Here is a 23,370-nt window from a genome sequence, read left to right as displayed (position 1 = left end):
CGTACGGAGCCCCCAGTTGTCCTACAGACTATTGACCTGTACACCACTAATCCGCTGCCACCAACCAGGTCCTCCCTGGTAAATCACTTAGACTCAGTCAGGTTCTCAAATTAACAAAGAAAAGTGTAGTTTATTTCAGACACAAACAAGCTTTAACTGCATTCCAAACGTTGTTACGCTTTACCTTCTTAGTCTTGTTTTAACCTGTCTCTATCTCTTCTACCTCCCCTCACACAAGAACCCACCGCACTGTCTCTCTAATTCCAACTGCCTGCCAACTGCTTATCCAACTGCCTTTCCCAACCAACCAACCCACTAAAACCAATCAACTAACTACCAACAAGTAACTCAAACCTCGGGCTAAGCCCTTTTATATACAGGTAGGCTCTGCCTCCGGCTTTCCTACTGGTTTACATATTAACCCTTTCTCTCCACCTGTACAGACATTTTTCAAATGAACGGGCAAACGCCACAAGCATACCCTCCAACGTTTCTCCAGTGAAAATAGGGACATCTTGGTCTACATCTGGAAGCTTCTCCCACATTTGATTTCCCGCAGACATAAATGTCATATACAGATCAACATTGGTCCCCTTGAGCCAATCTCTCTGCCTCACCTACCTCACAGGGTTGTTGTAAAGACTTCCTCCTGAGCAGACAGTGTAAGGCTCAATTTACAATAAAGAGAACAACATGAAAATTATGTACCATTGGTATTTGACTCCGGTAAAATTAGCCAAAATGTATAAAAACACCTCCAACTTATGCTGGAGGTGTAAAGATAAAGATGGTACTCCTTACGACATGTGATGGACATGTAAAATAGTAAAAGGCTTCTGGGAAATGATATACAATGAATTAAAAACAAATGTTTAAAATAACCTTTATCAAAATACCAGAAGCCTTTTTGTTGTTGTTTAGTTGTGTCCGACTCTTTGTGACTGCATGGACCAGAGCACGCCAGGCACTCCTGTCTTCCACTGCCTCCCGCAGTTTGGTCAAACTCATGCTGGTAGCTTCGAGAACACTGTCCAACCATCTCGTCCTCTGTCATCCCCTTCTCCTTGTGCCCTCCATCTTTCCCAACATCAGGGTCCTTTCCAGGAAGTCTTCTCTTCTCATGAGGTGGCCAAAGTATTGGAGCCTCAGCTTCAGGATCTGTCCTTCCAGTGAGCACTCAGGGCTGATTTCCTTCAGAATGGATAGGTTTGATCTTCTTGCAGTCCATGGGACTCTCAAGAGTCTCCTCCAGCACCATAATTCAAAAGCATCAATTCTTCAGCGATCAGCCTTCTTTATGGTCCAGCTCTTACTTCCATACACCAGAAGCCTTTTTACTAGGATTGATAGGAGATGAAATACCAAAAGAATTAAAAAGATTTTTTATGTATGCGACAAGAGCCGCAAGGATGTTACTTGCCCAGAAGTGGAAGGAAGAAAAAGTCCAGACCAAAGAAGAGTGGATAGGCAAGATGATGGACTATGCCGAAATGCCAAAGATGACCAAGACAACCAGAAATTTGTGGGAAAAGTTCATAGAATAGCTTAAGGACCATTGTGTATACTTAAAAATATTAGCAGGGTTATTGTAACACGTATAATGTAATATTAGTTAAAAGGAGGGGGTGATAAAATAAATTAGAAAAATGTAATTACATGCAAAGAAATAAGGGAAAATTTGGAAATCGGGGGGGGGGGGGGAATCCGTCCAAGGGATTCAAGTTATTCCAGAAGTGTAAAATATCAAAATGTTGTTAAGGTATCAAAATTCTGTTTTTTAAAAATTAAATTAAAATAAAATATTCAAAAATAAAATAAAATAAAGGAATCAATACTCTTCATATTTCCTAAGATATGGCTGACTTTTCCTGTTTTCCAAGCTAAACATACCCAGCTCCTTCAAGCGGTTTTTGTAAGGCTTAATTTCCAGACCCTTGATCATCTTGGTTGCCCTCCTCTGCACACGTTCTAGCTTGTCAACATCCCTTCTTAAATTGTGGTGCCCAGAATTGGACACAGTATTCCAGGTGTGTTCTAACCAAGGCAGAATAGAGTGGTACTTCCCTTGATCTGGACACTATACTTCTAGTCTAGAATAGTGTTAAACTGCATCACACTGTTGACTCATGTTAAGCTTGTGGTCCACCAAGATTCCTAGATCCTTTTCGTGTATATTGCTAGTAAGCCAGGTGTCCCCCATCCTATAGTTGTGCATCTGGCTCTTCCTGCCTAAGTTCAGAACCTTACATTTGTCCCTGTTGAAATTCATTTTGAATTTTCTCATTGCTGGTTAAAAAAAAAAAAAAATTCATCTGAGGTTGCCATGAAAACTGAAACCTAAAAAACCCCCCCACCTTACAATGGTATTATCAGCAGTCATTTTAATAAGATCCTTTGTGCATCTAGAGAACATTTTAAGAGCATTAGCAGAAGAGAAAGCCTGTCAAGGAACATCAGCAAACAAGAAGGGATACTAAACCCTATCTAATCCCTCATTAATGCATGTTGCTGGGTTATTGCTAATCTGAATCTTTATGCTTGACAGCTTTTAGGGAATCAAATACACCATAAGGATCAGAGGATGGAGAGACAAACTTTATGACAGCCAGGACTTTTCACCTCAAGCTAATTACTTCAAATTTGACCCCAATCACTCAGTAACATTTGGGATAATTCCCTACCTTCATTTTAAAGGGACGCGGGTGGCACTGTGGGTTAAACCACAGAGCCTAGGACTTACCGATCAGAAGGTCGGTTGTTCGCATCCCTGCGATGGGGTGAGCTCCCATTGCTCGGTCCCTGCTCCTGCCAACCTAGCAGTTCAAAGGCACGTCAAAGTGCAAGTAGATAAAAAGGTACTGCTCCGGCGGGAAGGTAAACAGCGTTTCGGTGCACTGCTCTGGTTTGCCAGAAGTGGCTTAGTCATGCTGGCCACATGACCTGGAAGCTGTACGCCGACTCCCTCGGCCAATAAAGCAAAATGAGCACCGCAACCCCAGAGTCGGCCACGAGTGGACCTAATGGTCATGGGTCCCTTTACCTTTAATGATTGTTCTGCAATGTGTTTCTAGGGGACAGGAAGCCCCGTTGAGAACTGGCCGCAGTAACTACAGTTCATAGGATATGTCTGTAAGGCAGATTCCCACAATCTCATTCACCCACATGGGAAATTCACAGATGTACTCTGTAAATTCTGTGCAAAAACATATCACGGTACTGGAAATGTTTTACTGAGCCTGATTCTGATATTTGGAAACACTATCATGACCCTGAAATGGAACAGATACTGAGGTCCCCTGGAAAATTACATGTCCAAGGGCTTCCTGCTGATTTGTCCCAAAAGTTATGCTATTGTCCAAGCTTGAGGACAGGGGTGCTAACATGAATAAAAGATGGGGAGCAGATAAGCCCCACCCCACACAATCGATCACATTTGAATGCACACACATTTGAATGGTAATGCCCATCAACTTGGGGGGAGGACCCATCTCCCTCACATATTTTTTTGTGGGGGCAGAAGCCCCTGTGGACCCTAGGAGTTAGCTCCTATGATTAAAAATAAATTGGGGTGTGAGAACATGGTGCTCAATTTGTATTGCAGACAAGCCTTACTAGCAGAACTTCTCATTCCAAGCTAGAGAAGATAACATTCTGAGTCATGCCAGCATTAACTTTAGCAAATCACTAATACTTGTAAATTCAGGAAATGTAACAGATATTCTTAGCCAAATTGTGGCAGTGAAATTCAGGTTCCAAGAATAAAATCAGTAATTAGCTAGGTGTGACCTTCAGCATGTGTAATGCATGTGGTTCGCACAGAAGAGAATATGTTGAGTGGGTTGGAAACAGGGGTGTGTGACAGGGTGAAGCCAGGGGTGGGTGGGTGTGAATGTTAAGTTGTTCTTAGCTAATTTTTTTGTTTTTTGTTTGCAGGAGCTATTCTGCCAGGATTTTACCATCCGCGTAAATCTTCATGGCCATACTGATGCCAAAGAGGGATGTATGTGGATCCCTCCATCTGAGAACGTTTCTTAGTTGTGTTTATAATAACACAAGTGCTATAACAAAGCTAGCTACAAGATACCCATGTTCTTTGCAAGGCTTCTCTTATGGTGCTGAGCATAAGAGCATATAAATAAGCCTCCATTTTTCATCTCTCTTTTTGTCATCTCTAGGAAAGCGTTGCTTGAAGGGAACTTTGGAACATTTGGGGGAAAGATTTTCACAGCAAAGCTGTCATGTCCAGTGGGTGTGAGCTTACTTTAGAAAATAACCTTCTCTTCCATTCCTAGTGAAGAGACACGTTTATGTCCATGGACGTTGGTTCCAGGTATCTGTAAAGTAAAGGTAAAGGGACCCCTGACTATTAGGTCCAGTCGTGACCGACTCTGGATTTACGGCGCTCATCTTGCTTTACTGGCCAAGGGAGACGGCATACAGCTTCCGGGTCATGTGGCCAGCATGACTAAGCCGCTTCTGGTGAACCAGAGCAGTGCATGGAAATGCCGTTTACCTTCCCGTTGGAGCGGTACCTATTTATCTACTTGCACTTTGATGTGCTTTAGAACTGCTAGGTTGGCAGGAGCAGGGACAGAGCAACGGGAGCTCACCCCGTCACGGGGATTCGAACCGCCGACCTTCTGATCGGCAAGTCCTAGGCTCTGTGGTTTAACCCACAGTGCCACCCATGTCCCACCCACGTTTATGTCCATGGACGTTGGTTCCAGGTATCTGTAGTTTTACCCGAATACCATTTTGATGGCTTTGTGTGAGCACTGACTGGTAAACTGCCAGAAAAAAAAAAAAAGAAAATCATCTCCTGTCTGTTTCTCTCTCCTGTGCACAGAAGTCATTACTCTGTTCTAACAAGAGAGGCTTTGTGGATTTTTTTCTCTTCAGAATTCCCAAGTTTCATTCCAAGTCCTGTGGCAGCTAATCATGACCGTGGTCGCTGATAAGAAACCATAAATTGTTAGAGCCCCTCACGTCTGATAGGTATATTCTAGTTCTCACCGCCGGGCTCTGCATTCTACACATTATTGTTCACAGATGGGAGCTGTCGGACTCTGTCAGCCCTCTATGCATGCTGAGAGAGTCACATCCGCCGCATTCCTGGAATTTATGGTGGCCTCGGCTTCACCTTGTAGGGTCCTTGCATCAATTACATGTCACATCACTTCGGTCTCACCCTACCCTAAAATACTTTCACCCACTTATGGGCATTCCAGTTAGGAGGGACAATCCCCTGAGTTATTACAATGTAAATATTTTAATAGACTCAGGGTGGGATGGGGAGGACTATTATAGCTTAAAACTGTCTAATTAATATGTTAAAATTGATAAGTAAAAGTTAATGGAATATTTGGGTTTTGTTGGTTTTTTGTTAAAGTTTATTTAACTTCATGGCACAGGGAAGTACAGTGGTACCTCGGGTTACATACGCTTCAGGTTACATATGCTTCAGGTTACAGACTCCGCTAACCCAGAAACAGTACCTCGGGTTAAGAACTTTGCTTTAGGATGAGAACAGAAATCACGTGGTGGTGGCGCGGCAGCAGCAGGAGGCCCCATTAGCTAAAGTGGTGCTTCAGGTTAAGACCGGACCTCCGGAACGAAGTAAGTTCATAACCAGAGGTACCACAGTAGATGCATATCCCTTAAATCAGGCATAGGCAAACTCAGTCCTCCAGATGTTTTGGGACTACAATTCCCATCACCCCGACCACTGGTCCTGTTAGCTAGGGATGATGGGACTTGTGGTCCCAAAACATCTGGAGGGCCGAGTTTGTCTATGCCTGGCTTAAAACTTTGGCTAGCACTATCTTATGAGACTGCTATGCATTCAGCACTGGTTTCAAATGGAAATCTGCAAGGCAAGAACTGCCTGCCACAGTGACAATCCCATACCTCCGAACACTATCAAACATCAGGAGAAAACAAGAAGAGCCCATTTAGAGCAGCTAGAAGACCTGTCCAGTCCTGTATTGTTTCCACAGTGGTCAATCAGATTTTTGTTTATTTTTTGAATCTCCCTCAGTGGCCCATTGTGTCCAACATCCTGTTCTCACAGTGGCCAAGCGGATGTTCCCCAGGAACTGGTATTCAGAGGCATAGCATGCTGCCTGTGATACTGGAGAGTAATATAATCAATATGACTAGTAGCCTTGTCCGCCATGAACTTGTCTAATCACCTTTCAAAGCTGTCCAAGATGGCGGCCACCACTACCTCTTATGGCAGCAGATTTCATGGTCTAACTAGGCACTGTGTGTAGTTCTTTCTTTTGCTTGACCTGACTCTCTCAGTGTTCACCTTCATTTCTTCTAGTATTATGAAACAGCACAGTCCCCATGCAATGCATAAAATGTTTATAATACACTGGTACCTTGGTTTACGAACTTAATCTCTTCCGGATGTCCGTTCTTAAACCAAAACCGTTCTTAAACTGAGGCACGCTTTCCTTAATGCGGCCTCCCACCATGGGTGTCCTTCCATTTTTCGGATTCCATTTTCGATCAAGGTAAAGTTCGCAAACCGGGACACTACATCTGGTTTTGCGGAGTTCATAAACCAAATTGTTCTTAGACAGGACTGTTCTTAAACCGAGGTACCAGTGTAATAATAATTTATAATGTATACCCCACCCGTCTGGCTGGGTTTCCCCAGCTACTCTGGGCAGCTCCCATCATCATCATAAAGTGATAAAACATGAAACATAAAAACTTGCCTAAGCAGCAGCAGCAGCAGAAGAAGAAGAAGAAGAAGAAGAAGAGGAGTTTGGATTTGATATCCCACCTTTCACTCCCCTTCAGGAGTCTCAAAGCGGCTAACATTCTCCTTTCCCTTCCTCCCCCACAACAAACACTCTGTGAGGTGAGTGGGGCTGAGAGACTTCAGAGAAGTGTGACTAGCCCAAGGTCACCCAGCAGCTGCATGTGGAGGAGCGGAGACACGCACCCGGTTCCCCAGATTACGAGACTACCGCTCTTAACCATTACACCACACTGGCTCCCAGCCTATTGGTCATGCCCCCTTTCCTCACATTATTTTCTAAGCTGCAAGCCTTTATGTAAATGTGCACAGAACTGTCCTCTTAATACAGGCCTAGTTTAAACCATCCTGTCGTCAGTTAAGAAAATCCCTTGACTTGGTGGCTTTACCTTACTGTCCAGGTCTCTGGGTACAGTGGTACCTCAGGTTAAGAACTGAATTCGTTTTGGAGGTCTGTCCTTAACCTGAAACTGTTCTTAACCTGAGGCACCACTTTAGCTAATGGGGCCTCCCGCTGCCACATGATTTCTGTTCTCATCCCGAAGCAAAGTTCTTAACCTGGGGTACTATTTCTGGGTTAGCGGAGTCTGTAACCTGAAGCATCTGTAAGCTGAAGCGTCTGTAACCCGAGGTACCACTGTATTTGGAAGAACAGTTTGAGAAGAACCAGATGTCTGTTCATTAGAACTTGGTGTCCTTTGGGGAATCTAGCTGTGCAACAATTTCCCGGTGCTTGTATTGCTTTGAACCTAAGCCTTTGAACCAAGATGGCAACTGTGATGTGAAATGGGATGGAGAGTCTAGGAAGATCATCTCAGTGCTCCAGCTCAGCATTACATGTTCTAAGGCTGCAGTGGCTGTGAACTATTGACCGTTTCACAACAAGAATGCCATAAATCCATTTTTGGACATGAGGTTTTTTCTTTTTTTTTAATGCCTGGAAGGGAAAGCCTTGAGTTGTATCATTCAGGAAATAGTTCTCTAGAAAGCACCACACCTTGATGCCTTTGCCACCTCTCTGGTGTGGAACAACACATGACTAAACGCAGAATGATTCTTACAAAACTCTGGAGGGACTTTACCAGAGAGTCTGCTGCCACTGTGTGTTAAGCTGGAGTCTTTGTTGTTTCAGCATCACACACTTAGTTCTATCGGACTTGCTTCTGAGTGAACTATATTTGGGTAACCAACCTTTTCTTCAACATGAACACAGCCTATGCATGTTAGGAAGAATTATAACAGGTGCACATTTTTCCAGCTGTGATGGGTAAATATCCACTTGCCCCCATGCAGCTATTAGGAATGTTCAGCCAGATGTGTGTTTGTGCACACACAAAATGTTTCTTGTCAAAGTCAGTTGCCTGTCTGAACTACCCTTGAGGTATGGTTCAACAATATTTGGAATGTGACCACCTTATTGCTTAGAAGGTGCTTTGAAGAGAGATACCTTTGCTGAAACCTGGTCTCCGGGGAAGAAGATAAGATGTCTCTCCCACCAACTACTCAAATTTCTGTATATCAATGTCTTAAGAATATCCTTGAAATGACTCTACAAACTCAGTGTAAAGTTTTCTGTGGAGACTGTATTATATAACTAGACTTGTACCCAGTTATTGTCATTAAAAGTTTTATTATTTTGGAAAATAATGATTTTATTGCACACAACAAGTCAGTTGCCTATCAGTGCCTGTTGTCCTTAATCAATAGCCAGGCCATATCCAAACACAGTGGAAAAGCAGTTTTCTGCTTCTTTTACAGAAGAGTATGACTCATGGCAATAGCCCATGCAACTTCATCTCTTGTCACAATACATTTTCTCGCCACTGCAGTTAACTGCTGCTTATAGGATACTATAAAGATTAGTAGCAAAGGGGGCCTCATGCCTGAGCTTATCCAAAAGCAAACAAACACATTGAAACAGTGGTTTGATAAGGGATATCTTGACTAAATGCAAAAACCTCTTTTCAAACAACAACAACAACAACTAATCAGAACTGTGGTTAAAAAAATAATAATGCATGGATTTCTTCAAGAGCACAGATAAGCCACCAATCTTTATTTAGCTTTTTCTTGGGCAGCTGCCGTCAAGAGAAAATTCACAACAGCATCTAAAGGTTGAGTCATATTGTGCTGTCATTCAGAAGAACAGATGATTTATATAACAGTCATTAATGACAGGCTAACAATAGCAGCAGCAGCAAACTCTGAAGAATGGTTCTGGGAATGCAATGCCAAGCATTAAAAAGATCAGCTTGTAAACTATCACGAGGTCAACCGAATCTGTGCTTATAGAGCTGTTTCCATTGCTATAGCAGGCACTATTGATGGACAGCAGCAGTCACGAATTAGGGGAGTATGAAAATAAGTGTCCTTAAACTGACTGCAGGGCCTCATGGGTGAACTCTGGGTCAGGTAGTGCACAGAGTACGGTGCACTCTGTGTGCATTTTTATTGCGGGATACTGGATTTTCTCCTTCGTGCATCATCTTTACCTGCATGTAGAAACCTGTTTCCCCACCAGTGGCATAGTGGGAGGAAGGGCACAGGGCTGGTTGCCCCGGGGCAAAATTGTTAGGGGACGCAAAATTTCAACACCCAGTGCTGCCTCAGTACAGCTGCGCGCTTCCGCCACTGGGTTCCACTGAAAATGTCTAAGAACGACTGGGGGGTGGAGCTTGCATGCCTTGTGTGTGGCTAGTTAATGCAAGCTAAGGGGGTTTTTGAATGCTGGACGCCATTTTGTTGCACGTGCTGCTGCAAACTTTGCAGTGCAAAGCCAGGCCAGGGAGCCATCTTAAGTTGAGGCTGCATAGGCCTTGTGGTGCATGTGATTCAGATTCTATTCAGTTGAACCTCTGGTTACAAAGTTGGTTGGACAGTGTTCTCGAAGCTACCAGCATGAGTTTGACCAGATTGGAGGAGGACAGGAAGACCGGAGTGCCTGGAACAGGTGAGGCTGCAGGTCCCTTACTTTGGCTGCTGGTCCCTTATTTTCAAGGCTGCTGGTCCCAATCTGTAAGTTGACAGCTATGGTTCCAGCTCCTGCCAACCTAGCAGTTTGAAAGCACAACAGTGCAAGTAGATAAACAGATACCACTGCTGAGGTAAATGGTGTTTCTGTGAGCTCTGGTTTCCATCATGGTGTCCTGTTGTGCCAGAAACAGTTTAGTCATGCTGGCCATATGACCCAGAAAACTGTCTGTGGACAAACACTGGCTCCCTTGGCCTGAAAGTGAGATGAGTGCTGCAACCTCATACTCGCCTTTGACTGGACTTAATCCTTTACCTTTTTTTACCCCAGCCACTCTGGGTGGCTTCCAACACACACAGAAACATCACCAAACATCAAACATCAAAAACTTCCCAATACAGGGCTGCCTTCAGATGTCTTCTAAAAGTTGTGTAGTTATTTATCACCTTGTCATCAGATAGGAGGGCATTCCAAAGCCGAGAAGGCCCTTTGCCTGGTTCCCTGTAGCTTCACTTTTCACAGTGAGGGAATCACCAGAAGACCCTCAAAGCTGCACCTCAGTGAATCCAGAGTACTACAGCCCAGACACAGACCTACCATCCCAAGAAGAACTAGCATATTTTTCATTCTATAAGACGCACCAGACCACAAGACGCACCTAGTTTTTGGAGGAGGACAACAAGAAAAGTGAAAGCAGCAATCCCTCTTGCTGTTCTGGCTTCTGGGATAGCTGCGCAGCCTGCACTCACTCCATAACACACACAAACATTTCCCCTTACTTTTTAGGAGGGAAAAAGTGAGTCTTATAGAGCAAAAAATATGGTAAGTCTGATATTTTTTCTGCCTTAGGCCAAAGAGGCAATGAAACCCTTCCCTCAAGTCAAGATTCACAGGACTCGTGACTGGCCAAATAATTCTGGCATGTGACATGGAAAGTACCCTAAAAGCCTTATTACTAAATATAGTAATAAATCAAATAAGTAACAATTTGCTGTCCTTTCAGGACACCCCAAATCTGCTGCCTGATGCAACTGACTCACTCTACCTAATGGTAGGGCAAAACCCCAGGGTATCTGCCAGTGGAGGTGGGCAGGGAAGATAGATGAGAGCAAGAATTGATGTCTGAGTGGTGCAGCAAGGTTTCTACATTAGTAGTCTTAGCCAGGAAGAGCCACCATTTGGGCTCCATTTTAGGCAACAAAATGTCTTTGGGCACTGCAAGCAGCTCAGCTGTTCCATTTTATAAATACGATGTAGCATCTATCTAGTGATACAGTGGAATCATTGTGCTGTGTAGCAGATTTCATGCTGACATGCACACATTCTTCAGGTGCAAAAGGAGAAAGAAACTGAGAGTTTATATAAAGAAGACTTGTGCAGGTGCAGAGGTGAATGTATTGGGGCTGCATTCTTCTCTGATATGACGGCTTTCTTTGTATCGCAGCTACCCACAAACGCAGAAACCACTGCGTTCTAAGCAACTCTGTATAAAATAACTGCACTTGTCGATATGAACAGTAACAATTTTTGAAAGTCACATTGTGCTTCCTTGTCTTGCCAATTTAATTTTTTTTTTTTTACAAACCAACCATTGTTGAACAATGTGTGCATGAAACAGAATTTAGCAGTGTAAAGTAAAACAAATATGAAACCCCTGAGATTTACTCAGAAGCCCTTATCTTGGTTTCCTCGCATATGGGAGGTGGGATTGCTTGATGACGTTTAGTCAATATACCGTATTTTTCCGTGTATAAGACTAGGTTTTTTAACCAAAAAATTAGGTTTAAAATTGGAGCTCGTCTTGTACATGGGTAGTGCTGAGGGGTGTTTTCTTAATTTGGAGTCCCCCAAAATAGGGGGCGTCTTATACATGGGGTTGTCTTATACATGGAAAAATATGGTAGGCCCAGATGGGTATGAACCAATTTGGATGGAGTCAGTTCCAAATTGACTCCATCCAACACACCAGCTTAACTCAGCCTGACTTCTGAAGTTCCACTTTTCCATTATGGCCACCTATCCTCCCGTAACCTTTTCTGTTAGCACATTATTTTATTCAGTTGCAGCTTCAGCAATGTTCTATGGGATTTGCACCTAGCAGCAGCATATTTATCTCATTCTACAATGCCAGCATCTTGGGTGAAAGTTTGGCAGCTACCAGGTGAGAGCTGGGAGGGTCCACCCCTTTCTGTGTGTAACCTTTGAGAGAGAACCCACCCACCTTCCTTCCTTCCTTCCTTCCTTCCTTCCTTCCTTCCTTCCTTCCTCTCTTTTTTTGTTTTTATTTAGTTTCTTTTATTGTATTATGAAAAAGCTTTAATACAAATTGTTTTTTAATAAAGAGACTTGGTATTTGCTGTAGTGGATATTTGGTGGTGTGTGTGTGTGTGTGTGTGTGTGTGTGTGTGTGTGGTGCTGTTGCGGTTGCTCGAGAGTAAGCAGGCAGGACTCCGACCTGTGTTTTACAGGCTTTATTTTGGTGCAGATTATTTACAGTGAAGAGCCCCAGGGCTCATGTCTGGCTCAATCGCTAGCAGAATCCGGGAGTGGTCTTTTTTTGTACCTCCCCCAACATAAAAGTTTTGTTACCCCCAACTGTTTCCACCCCTCCCTGTGCCCCAGACTACTGCGCAGGATGGGCGATGGCAAGGGCGTGCTTCCCCCCTCTCCAGCTTGCTCAGGAGCAGCGTTAAGGCTCTCACTAGCATCCTCTGGTCCTTGCACCTCTTCTCCACTGGAGGTGGGGCTTTCCTCCTCTCCGGAAGAGGAACTGCTTTGCAAGATTTTCAGAGGCTCCCTGTAACACAACTGCCCTTCTATTTCTCGCCTCTGAGCCGATGGCAGTTCCCTGTGTCTGTGTGTGTGTGTGTGTGTGTGTGTCATTCAGATCTGGAATCATGGATCCATTGTCCTCTTTGTGGGGTATATTTGTGGCTTTGTCCATGCCCTCTTTTGTACTCTGACACCTGCCTACTCATGAACAATTTCATGCTCTTTTGTAAAGGAGTGTGAACAACAACAGCCCACCGAAAATAAGTGTGCGTGTGTTTTGGAAAGAAGAGATCTTCACAAAAACACATCTGGTAATGCTCTACTTATTTTTGCCCTCTATATTCTTTTCTTAATGCATCAAGATGAAAATAATCTTGAAAGATCACATCGGTGAGTCATCTGCCCTGACTATAGCAAACGTGGTCATTTCCTAAGTTGTTGTTTTGAAAATCCCCATCAGTAATGGCTTACTTGTGTTTCTAAAAAGCCCAGAACATCCATCATTTTAATGTCACGATGATTTGATGCGAAGGCACTATGTATGAATGACAATGCTGTAATGTGAACTACAGGGGAGGAGGAATCCCAAAAACCTTTCAAGAAACTTACAACAATACTCCAGTCTTGATAATGTCTTACCATTCTGACATTAAAAGTTGTAGAATAAGCTAACTGGAAAACCCCATGGTCACTGGATTCCCTGACCCCTGGAACCGCCTGACCATGCAGACTGCTGTTCGCCTGACCCTAGGACTGGACCTGACTTTGGATGCTGAGTCAAGTACACGTCAGAGACTCTTCTGTTTGTCTGGCCTCCCACTCCATCAAGTCCTGTACATTGTTGCTCAGCAACGAGACGACGACAGGGAGCCACACCCATTGCTCCACCTGCTTTTGCCTATGGCTCCACCCACTGCTATCACATGGCTCCCAGAAGGTTGCCTGGGGGAAATGTGGCCCACAGGCTGAAATATGTTCCCCACCCCTGGTCTAAACACCTCTCATCTATGCACTGGTCCAGTACAGCTTCAGTATACCAGTATCTGCTACCCACTGGGATACGAGACACCGGCTTGTGAATGCTGTAGAGGAGAGGCGAGGAAAGGAACTCAAACACATCAGAATAATAACCACTGATGGGTTAATATGTTTTCATGGTTGCCTGAGGGGTCCCTAAGAGCACTTCTGGAACCATAGAAGCTGGTCATTTAATATCTGAGTTAAAATGGGAATTTCAGCAGATGTAACTTGTGTATCCTGAAACTTTGACCTACCTGGTGGCAAGTCAGTATGTCCAGGGTCAGTCCAAAGTCCAAACCGAGACACAGTCCTGCAGAGATCCTGAAGCATCCAACCTGAGGTTCAATCAACATGGGCAGTTGAGCAAACACAGCACCTCAGCTCTGCTGCGTTGTATACTTGCATGCTGAGGCATGTGACCCTCACCTGTTTTGGATCTACTCCAGCTGAGGAATCACAGCCCTCCTCCCAGAGCTAGCAAGCACCCCTGGCTAGCTAGGGAGCTGGGCTGTGGCCCCTTGCCTGCCTCAGCCTCCTAAAGTATCCCTCCCACTGCTCCCTATGCCTCAAAGCACCACGTATTTGGGCAGACAGGGGCTCCTCTGTCTCTGGTGATGGGTCCTGCCGCTCTGGTTCCTGTGCACTGACCTCCATTCCCTCATCATCACCCTGCAAGTACTTTCTTCTCCATCTCCTGCTTGCCCTGGTGTGCCCTCACTGGGATCCTCTTCCTCCTCCCCATTGTCCTGTCAGTTCATGACATCTTGTGACAAGCTAGGCCGGCTGAGAGTCACTCTTCCGCAGGACCACAAAAGGTGCAGGAGTGCAGTCCATCTTTGCAACTGGCCAGCCTGCCTCCTCCACAGTGTCTGACGCTAGAAATGTCCCCATTTCCCACTTTCAAAACCATATACAGTGATACCTCTGGTTACGTACTTAATTCGTTCTGGAGGTCTGTTCTTAACCTGAAACTGTTTTTAACCTGAAGCACCACTTTAGCTAATGGGGCCTCCTGCTGCCGCTGCGCCGCTGGAGCACGATTTCTGTTCTCATCCTGAAGCAAAGTTCTTAACCCGAGGTACTATTTCTGGATTAGCGGAGTCTGTAACCTGAAGCGTATGTAACCTGAAGCGTATGTAACCTGAAGCGTATGTAACCTGAAGCGTATGTAACCTGAGATACCACTGTATGGGAAAAGGTTTCCAATGCTTTCAGAAGTAGGCCATAAACTCATTTAGGATTCAGCCCTTCCTTTGCTACTTCGCAAATAAATTCCCCATTTCTCACCGGCTGTTTTGAGAGCCGCGAAAATATACAGTGACATGTGTGAAGCCGTAAATCTGCCTTTTACACAATTTCTACCGCCTGCAGCATTTGCCACATTCTTGGTGTACAGGATTCTGTGCTTTTATTTATTTATTTTATTCATCATTCGTGTGTACGCCAACCCGCTTGCCGCCCAGGGACAGGTATCACGCCCTCCCTTTCAACTCTTTAGACTTTTGTTTCTGAAGCCGGGAGAAGAAGAAATCAAAATTAACATCTCTCTGTGTAAGCAGATCTGGCTGCGTGAATGTTCATCAGAAGCATAATTGGAAGCAGCGGGGATTCTGCACTAGAGCAATCTGGGATTGTCGGCACCTAAGGAGAGCTTGAGGCCAGGTGTCAGAGCACGAAAAACAAGCATCTCCTGGTGCTTATATGAAAAATATGCTCTTAAATTAGAGTTGCAGACACTGAAAAATACTGGCCATGAGAGGACAGGTACACTACAGAGAAGGGAGGACCTCAGCAGAAGCTCTGACTGCCCAATTTCCCCTCTTCTGCATAATTATTATTTTTAATTATATTTGCATCCCGCCCTTCATCCAAAGGTCTCAGGGACGTTCACAGCATAAAAACAGAACAAAATCACAAAGTACATAAGAAAAGCAAGAACAAGAACAAAATAAACCGATAACCCTCCCACAAACACATTTAAAAGGATATAGACTTGTTAACCAGCCAAAGGCCAGGTTGAAGAGGAACGTTTTTGTCACCTAAAGATGTATAATGAAGGCGCCAGGCAAGCCTCCCTGGGGAGAGCATTTCGCAAATGGGGATCCACTACAGAAAAGGCCCGTAGTTGCCACCCTCTGGACCTCTTGTGGAGGCGGCACATGAAGAAGAGTCTTAGGCGATGCTCACTGGGTCCAGGCTGATTCATACAGGGGAGACGTGGTTCTTGAAGTATTGCAGTCATGAGCCTTTAAGGCTTTTTAGGTCAAAACCAGCACTTTGAATTGTGCCCGGAAACTAATTGACAGCCAATGCAGTCAGGCCAATATGCTCAAACTGCCCTGCCCCATTGAGCAACCTGGCCAGTGAATTCTGCACCAGTTGAAGTTACTGAAGAGTCTTTGGAGGCAGCCCTACTTATAACGTGTTGCAGTAATCTAGAAGTTACCAGAACATAGGCAACAGAAGATGGGGGTGCAGCTGGATCACCAGCCCAAGCTTAGGCCAGCTCTTGACTTAGGCCAGGCATAGGCAAACTTGGCCCTCCAGATGTTTTGAGACTACAATTCCCATCATCCCTGACCACTGGTCCTGCTAGCTAGGGATCATGGGAGTTGTAGGCCGAAAACATCTGGAGGGCCGAGTTTGCCTATGCCTGACTTAGGCTGACCAAAGCTATACAATTATGTAATCCAAGAAGCATGGGCTTAATTGGTTTATGAATCACAGCACTTTAAATTCTCTTCCAAGGAAGACTGACTTGCTTTCATGATGACCTTCAGCCGGTGCAGAATTGTTCTGCAGATTCAACACTGGGCTCCTCTGTGTTCTCTATTTAAACAATCCAGGCAAACACTTCGGTATTTGCTTTTCCCATTCCAGCACTAATTGTGTGGGGGGGGCGGTACTGTGGTTAGTTTCCATTATATGCAATGCTTTCTTTTTATTTAAAAGAGGTGTCAAATGGAGAAGGTAAAAGGATAATCACAAATTGTATATAGTTAGGATGTACAGACAAGGCAATAAATTCAGGGTTCCTTCTTTCCCAGAGTGCAAAGGAAGACCATACAGAAGGTAAAAGATGGCGATGGATTTGGTCCTTCTCTCCTTGAGAAATGCTCCCAATTTCACCCTTGTCCAGTGGTTACTTCCGTGGCAACTATGTTGAGGTTTAATGTGTCCACCCACGGATGCAACCTGCAACAATTGTTTCAGTTCTGCCACTTAAATACTGCCTTGGAGGATTGTACAATCTGCTGGTATGCCCCAAAGCTGCATGAATTTGCCTGACTTGCAATGCTCCTGCCAAGGCAGTAGGAGACCTGACTGGCCAGCTTGGCATCTAGCAGGTGGGGCTAGCCACATGCACTGAATGACAGAAAAGGGCTGGAGCTTTCTTAGTAGCAGTGGCGTAGCGTGGGTTGTCAGCACCCGGGGCAAGGCAAGTAATTTGCGCCCCCTAACCCGTGGACTTTAGCAGGGGGCAGAGAGCTGCGAGTGCGAGCGCCCCCCCCCGATGTTGCGCCCGGTGCGGACGGGCCCCCCTGCACCCCCCACGCTACGCCACTGCTTAGTAGTGGCAGTCAGGCTGTGAGAAATCTGACACATTCTTCAGTAACATGTTCACTATTTATATCTGTTAGGTACTGCAGTTCCTCATTGCAATAAAGTATTTATAGCTGGTGTTTCTGACTTGCTCTTGTATTCTGGTTTTATTTTTTATCCACAGTTTTGTTGATGAGATTATTATTTTGTTAAAATTGAGATTGTTGTTCACCTTGGGAGCATTGTTGTGAAGTCAAGGGGTGAGATAACAAATATTGCCATAAATAGATGCCATAAAAGATGGGTTTCATAATAGTAAAATGCACAGCTGAAACCATCCTAGTAATGCATTTGCCAATATTCCTTCTGGCATATTACTTCAAAACAATGTACCCTCCCTCCTCCAATTCCTTTTAGTCTCTAGTCTGTTGTTTTGAAGGACAAACATTGGTTAGCTGCCATTTCTTCTCCACCCCCCAGACAATCTGTCAAGTTGTCCTCTTTTTGAGTGAGAAGCTTTACACAGCACATTAAATCTTGACTCCTCTAATACTTCTCTAATATCTTGGAATACATAAACACTGAGGAGGAGTGCTTGGTAGCTTTTTGGAGAGCAGCACACAATGGACTGTTTGGTATGCTGTCATTTAAATTAGGCCATCCTCTAAGAATGGGGTTATAGCTGAATTCACATCTGGAATTTATATCCAAGGGCTTGGCATGAGCCCCACTGCTCGCTTCGTAAATCCACCGATAAGACCCCATGGCTGCGAAGTGCTTGAAATAAGTGACATGCTTTGCTGTTGCACCATAGTTTAAATGAAATGCCAAATGTCTCGCAGGGATAGAAAACTTAATTTGCCTTTAAAGCATCAAGAGTCCACCAGACGAAACACATTAAAGGAAGGGGAGTCTCGGAGTCCATCAGTTCAAGATGTTTAGAACTTGTTCACACAATTACCATTTCGGCTTGTGACGTGACTGAAATGAAATTCACTGACGGACAAAGAAAACGAGCTTCGTTAGCTTAGGCCCGGCATTTTCCAATCTATTCAGATCTGAGAAACATGGTCACCACACCCCCAAAGGGCAGGCAATAGAGTGCTTGGTCCTCACCCCACTGAGGGAGAAAGAAGCTGTGAGGAGGACGGAATCAGGGAAAGTAGCAAATAGAAAGGCAAAGGACAGTGGAATCTCAGTTCTTGAATGTCTCCGTTGATGAACATTTCGGAACCCAAATGCCGAAAACCCAGAAGTAATTGCTTCCATTTTTTAATATGCCTCAGAAGTTGAACGGCTTCCACTGCGTGTTTTTTAATTTTCTCAACTGAATTTACCAACAGCCCTTTGTGCCTCAGTTTTCTAACGGAAGTCGAACGGTCTTCCAGAACAGATTATGTTCGAGAACTGAGGTTCCACTGTACCCTCTTTCCTCTTCACATTTCTCCACTGCTTCTTCTTTAGAGTTGTTGCTGCGTGGCGACTCTGGTTCCTACACCCAGACTGGCTACCAATTGTTGACTTGGCTCCTCACTCAGTTCTAATTATGGGTTCAGGTTCCACTGTCCTGCTGGCCAGAGGAGAGCTGAGGCTTCTACACCCCACTTCCCATTGCCAAGCAAAAGAGTGGCATTCAAGGAGATAGATTAAAACAACAACAGGGAAATTGTGCCTGGGTTTTCCATGTGCCGTTTCTTTTGATTTGATCACTTCTGTTTTATTGATTGGGATTCTGATTGTTTTTTTTTTTTTTTGTTTGCTCTTACATCTGCAATTCACTTTGAACAACTGCTTTGTGGCATGAAGAAGCAGTGTGCCATGTTAAATACCGGTAGATATATAAATATTCTCCAGAGCTCTAAGGAGGGCTTTTTTTCAGCTGCAACTCGCCGGAACTGAGTTCTGGCACCTCTCAGGTAGAAGCCATTGCCATTCTACAAGAACAAGGGAGGTGTTCATGGTGAGTTCTGGCACCTCTTTTCTTAGAAAAATAGCACAGGCTTCTAAGAAAGCAGCAATGGCTACAGAAAATGTCACTTGCCAGTTTAGGGTGGGCAATATTGCTAAGCTTTACCTTATGGGTCAAGTCCTATTGCCCTCTTTACTAAAACGTCCTTTTAAAAAATATTTATGATTTTCAGTTATATATATTTTAATAGTTTTACAATCATTCTAACATTTCAAAACTCGACTTCCTACTCCTCTTTCTGTGGTTCCTTAATTTTTTATTTTTACATTTCCTGCATATTCTCAACTTATTCTTTTTTTTATCTACTTTAAATATATAGTCTTATGAAACTGCAGGTTATTGCAATAATCCTGCCAATGTTCTTATCTGTTTACAGTTTGCAAATATTCCTTTACAGTGGTACCTCGGAAGTCAAACAGAAACCAAGGCACAGCTTCCGATTGGCTGCAGGAAACTCCTGGAGCCAATCGAAAGTCGCACCAAATGTTCGGGTTCCAAAGAACGTTTGCAAACCAGAACACTCACTTCTGGTTTGCGGCGTTCAGGAGCCAAAACGTTAGACTCGCAAGGCATTCTGGATCCAACGTACGACTGTACTAAACTGTGCTGGCTACTGTAGGAGTGAGATATCTCACAAATCCCAGTTTCCTTGCATCATAGTTGAGGAATTACTGTGTGCTGGTTGCCATATTGAGACAATGAAAGGTTTTCTCTGCCATGGATCAAATTATTAGCAATTGATTCTGTGATTTCCCCTCCATGTGGCTTGTTTCTTGGGATTTTGACCACCATGGAGGGATTTTTTAAATATATTTTTAATATGGCCAAGCTAACTGCACCATTCTGGAACTAGTGGAGTTGTAGCTAGCAGCCCAACACTGGCCTCACTTCCTTCAGAATTCCTTAGGCTGAGAAAGCACTGCAGAACACTATTCAAAATCCCATTTCAAATTATTAATATTTTCAAAAGGCTTGAGAATTGAGAGTTTATCGAACCTGTCCCAAAGGTATTTGCCACAGTGGATATTTGCCAGCTTAACAAGCAAGCAAGCATGATGCCAAGGTATGGGCTTCACAAGACTTAGAAAGCACTTCTTAATTAAATATCATGCTTGTCTGACAAGAAATGTAGCTATTTCACCTCTCTGAGCAATAAGGCAAGGCATTGTGAAGCTTATGCCCCACTCCCCGCAAGAATGCAGCAAGCACGTTCCTTGGTACTCAATTATATGCAAAACTTTTTCAAGCAATCCAAGTGGTAAATCTAATCTTGAGGTAATAAAAGCATGGATAACTAATTTCAGGGTCTGACAGAGAGAGAAATGAATTCAGCTCTGCCATTGTGGCTGTAACTGCTTAAAAATGTTCAGATTACAAGCAGCAATTCCCCTTCTTTCCAAGCCCCCTTCTCTACTCAAATTACTGCAGGACTGAGTCATCTAAGTATTGAAACCTGAACTATGAAGAAAATCAGTTGAATTAAAGAGAACCATCAATAAGCAAGGTATGACAAGCATTCCATATTATGTAAGGCCCCCCCCCCTTTTTTTGCCATAGTACTTGTCATAGCGAGCAACTTAAAATGGTTTGGAAATGAATTGATTGCATCAAGGAATGAAGAGTTAAACTAACAAACATTTAGGTTGAGTTTTTTTAAAAGGTATGTATTATTTGTTTCATAACATTTAATACAAAAGACAAAACAATATAAACAAGAAAAAATTATACCGATGCTTAAAAACATACAAAAGTTAAAATAACCTTGAATGTTGTGATACTGTTTTGAATTTGAAAACCTTAAGATACGCATAAGAATTCATCTTCATAAACATATTATTTGCATTAATAGCAAAAAGTCTATGAATAGCGTTGGGGAGGGGATAATTCGCTAAGGATGAACTCAATGAAAAATGCAGAGACGCTGTAAATAACCAATGACAAGGGCTCAAGGATGTTGATAATATTCAGCATGATTATACAGAGCCTTGGAAGCATGAACGGAACACAGTGAGCATACAAATCCAACGTCTGAAGCTCAGATTTGTAGGGGCACCGAGTAGCTTATTTTATCTCCCTGTCTCCATTTGAAAGCTGGAACTTGAGTTGGTCACTTGAAAGTGATGGAGCCATTTTCTCCATGTCAGAAAGCTGCTAAAGTGGAATGTTTGGTATACCTTACTTATTGGCGGCTTTTTGGTTCTTTCAAACCATTGTCTTTCCATTTGCATCTCACTGTTGTTGGACTGCATAATAATTGTTCTCTGAAAGGTTGGTGGGAAGGTGCCGATAGTTTTTAGCAGGTCAGGCTCAAACACTGAGCCCTTTTCCACCATGATTCCGACAAACAGGAATAATACATGGGACGCGAGTGGCGCTGTGGGTTAAACCACAGAGCCTAGGACTTGCCGATCAGAAGGTTGGCGGTTCGAATCCCCACGACAGGGTAAGCTCCCGTTGCTCGGTCCCAGCTCCTGCCAACCTAGCAGTTTGAAAGCATGAAGTGCAAGTAGATAAATAGGTACCACTCCAGCAGGAAGGTATACGGCGTTTCTGTGCACTGCTCTAGTTCACCAGAAGCAGCTTAGTCATCCTGGCCACATGACCTGGAAACTGTACGCCGGCTCCCTCAGCCAGTAAAGTGAGATGAGCGCCGCAACCCCAGAGTCATCTGCGACTGGACCTAACAGTCAGGGGTCCCTTTACGTTTTTACTGCATGCCAGCATAATGGAGCAGTTCATAACTTTTCCATGTTCGGCGTTTGCAAAGTTTGATGAAAGAGGAATAATTTTTTGGGGGGGGGGGAGTCAACTGATCTGATGTAGGTAAACATACTAAAGTCTTCAAGTCTCACTTTATCTGGAATTTATCTGGAATTTCCCTCTGCTTGTTTTTCAGCAAAAGCAGGTTTTATTCCGCCGTGCTTGATGACGTCTGCTCTCAACAAGCTTTAGAAAGTTATGTGCACTTTTCAGAAAATGCTGTATTGATGCAAGTTAAGGTCATGTCTTACACCAAACAGATATATAAACAACCTTGACTTGGCTCTCTGTGCATCCTATGTAAATTATGTAAATAAATTCTAAAGCCGAAGGCACTTGTTTTTGTGTGCTGCCTTGACTGTACAGAGACAAACGATCAAGAATAACCTCTGTTCTTTATATACAGGGCATCTTTCCATAGTTGACTTAGACCGCTATCTTGACAGAGAATCCAAAAGATTATGTAAGGAAAACAAAGCAAGGGAAGCAGCCTCCAACAAAGCAACAGTCTGTGAAGTAAGGACACTTTCTTCGCCAAGAAAACCTATTTATTACTTACTGCTTTTTCTCCAGGGAGTGCTGAATGGCACACTAAGGAGTAAATTCAAGTGGATTCCACTGCCCCAAACCTTATTTTTCCACATTAAAAACTTACTCAAAAGGAAATGGGTACCAAAAGACTAGTCACAATGACAACCTTCAATCATGGCAATTAAAGTAAAACGTAGATCAACAGAAATGCCAAGTGTAGAATGAAGTGCACTTATTTGAGATTTGAGAAGGTTGTAACAAATTGAGTAAGGACTATGGTATATAAAAGCAATTTGTTGGGAAGTTCTGAGCTGATGTGTTAACTTTTCTATGTGCCACGCATTTGGTACCAAAATTCAATGGTGAGATAGTCTGTGTTTTGTAAAGTTTTGGCTACTTCTCATCAAGGTTCCACAAATCAGAATACGACCAGTTCTTTGTGTACTGTCAAATAAGGGTTAATTTTGCATCTGGAAACAACCAGTTTCAGGACTGTTGATACTTCAACAAAAGCTTTCTGCCGTACCTTTTTCTACTGCTTTCATCCCAACCACAAATGGGAAAAAAAATGAAGATAATGACTTTGATCTCTAGCCTTTTATAGAGGATGGAGTGGGCTCAGATGCTACACCAAACCAGTTTGGCATTGTGTGTATGAACCTGCTCTAATTTTCAGAAGCATCTGCTTCTGGCAAGCCAACACATAACCAGGAAATACAGAACGTTTTATGGTTTATCCAAATGTGCCAGGATCACAAACCAGCTGGAAGTTAGTTTGCTTGGACAAATCATTACGTAAAATCCAGTGTTCATCTGTTTTTGGATAGTGATCCACTGTAGCTAAGTGAAGCAAACACTTTCAATATCTTTGCAGCAGGAGCACACGAGATCAAGCCATGTTTTCCAGGCACCAAAGCAATTTAATGCTGTATGTCAGGCATGTCCAACAGGTAGATCCTGATCTACTGGTAGATCAACAACTTTGGCTCCTCTAAAAAAAGCTCAACGTTTTTGCCCTGCACCCCCCAAAATGGG

The 23,370-nt window shown here is 43.6% G+C and overlaps 1 long non-coding RNA gene across 1 annotated transcript; it reads left to right on the top strand.

The window, feature by feature from the left end:
* Nucleotides 1–323: 323 nt before the first annotated feature.
* On the top strand, nucleotides 324–23,303 carry LOC310657402. Its single transcript, XR_014501747.1, has 3 exons — nucleotides 324–380; nucleotides 20,446–20,548; nucleotides 21,941–23,303. It is a non-coding gene; the product is annotated as an uncharacterized lncRNA (long non-coding RNA).
* The last annotated feature ends 67 nt before the right edge of the window (nucleotides 23,304–23,370 follow it).

Source organism: Podarcis tiliguerta (genome assembly GCF_965153285.1).
Source record: "Podarcis tiliguerta genome assembly, chromosome: 9".
NCBI lineage: Eukaryota > Metazoa > Chordata > Lepidosauria > Squamata > Lacertidae > Podarcis > Podarcis tiliguerta.
Note: the sequence above shows the minus strand (reverse complement) of the source record. Positions and strands in the feature narration are given on the sequence as shown.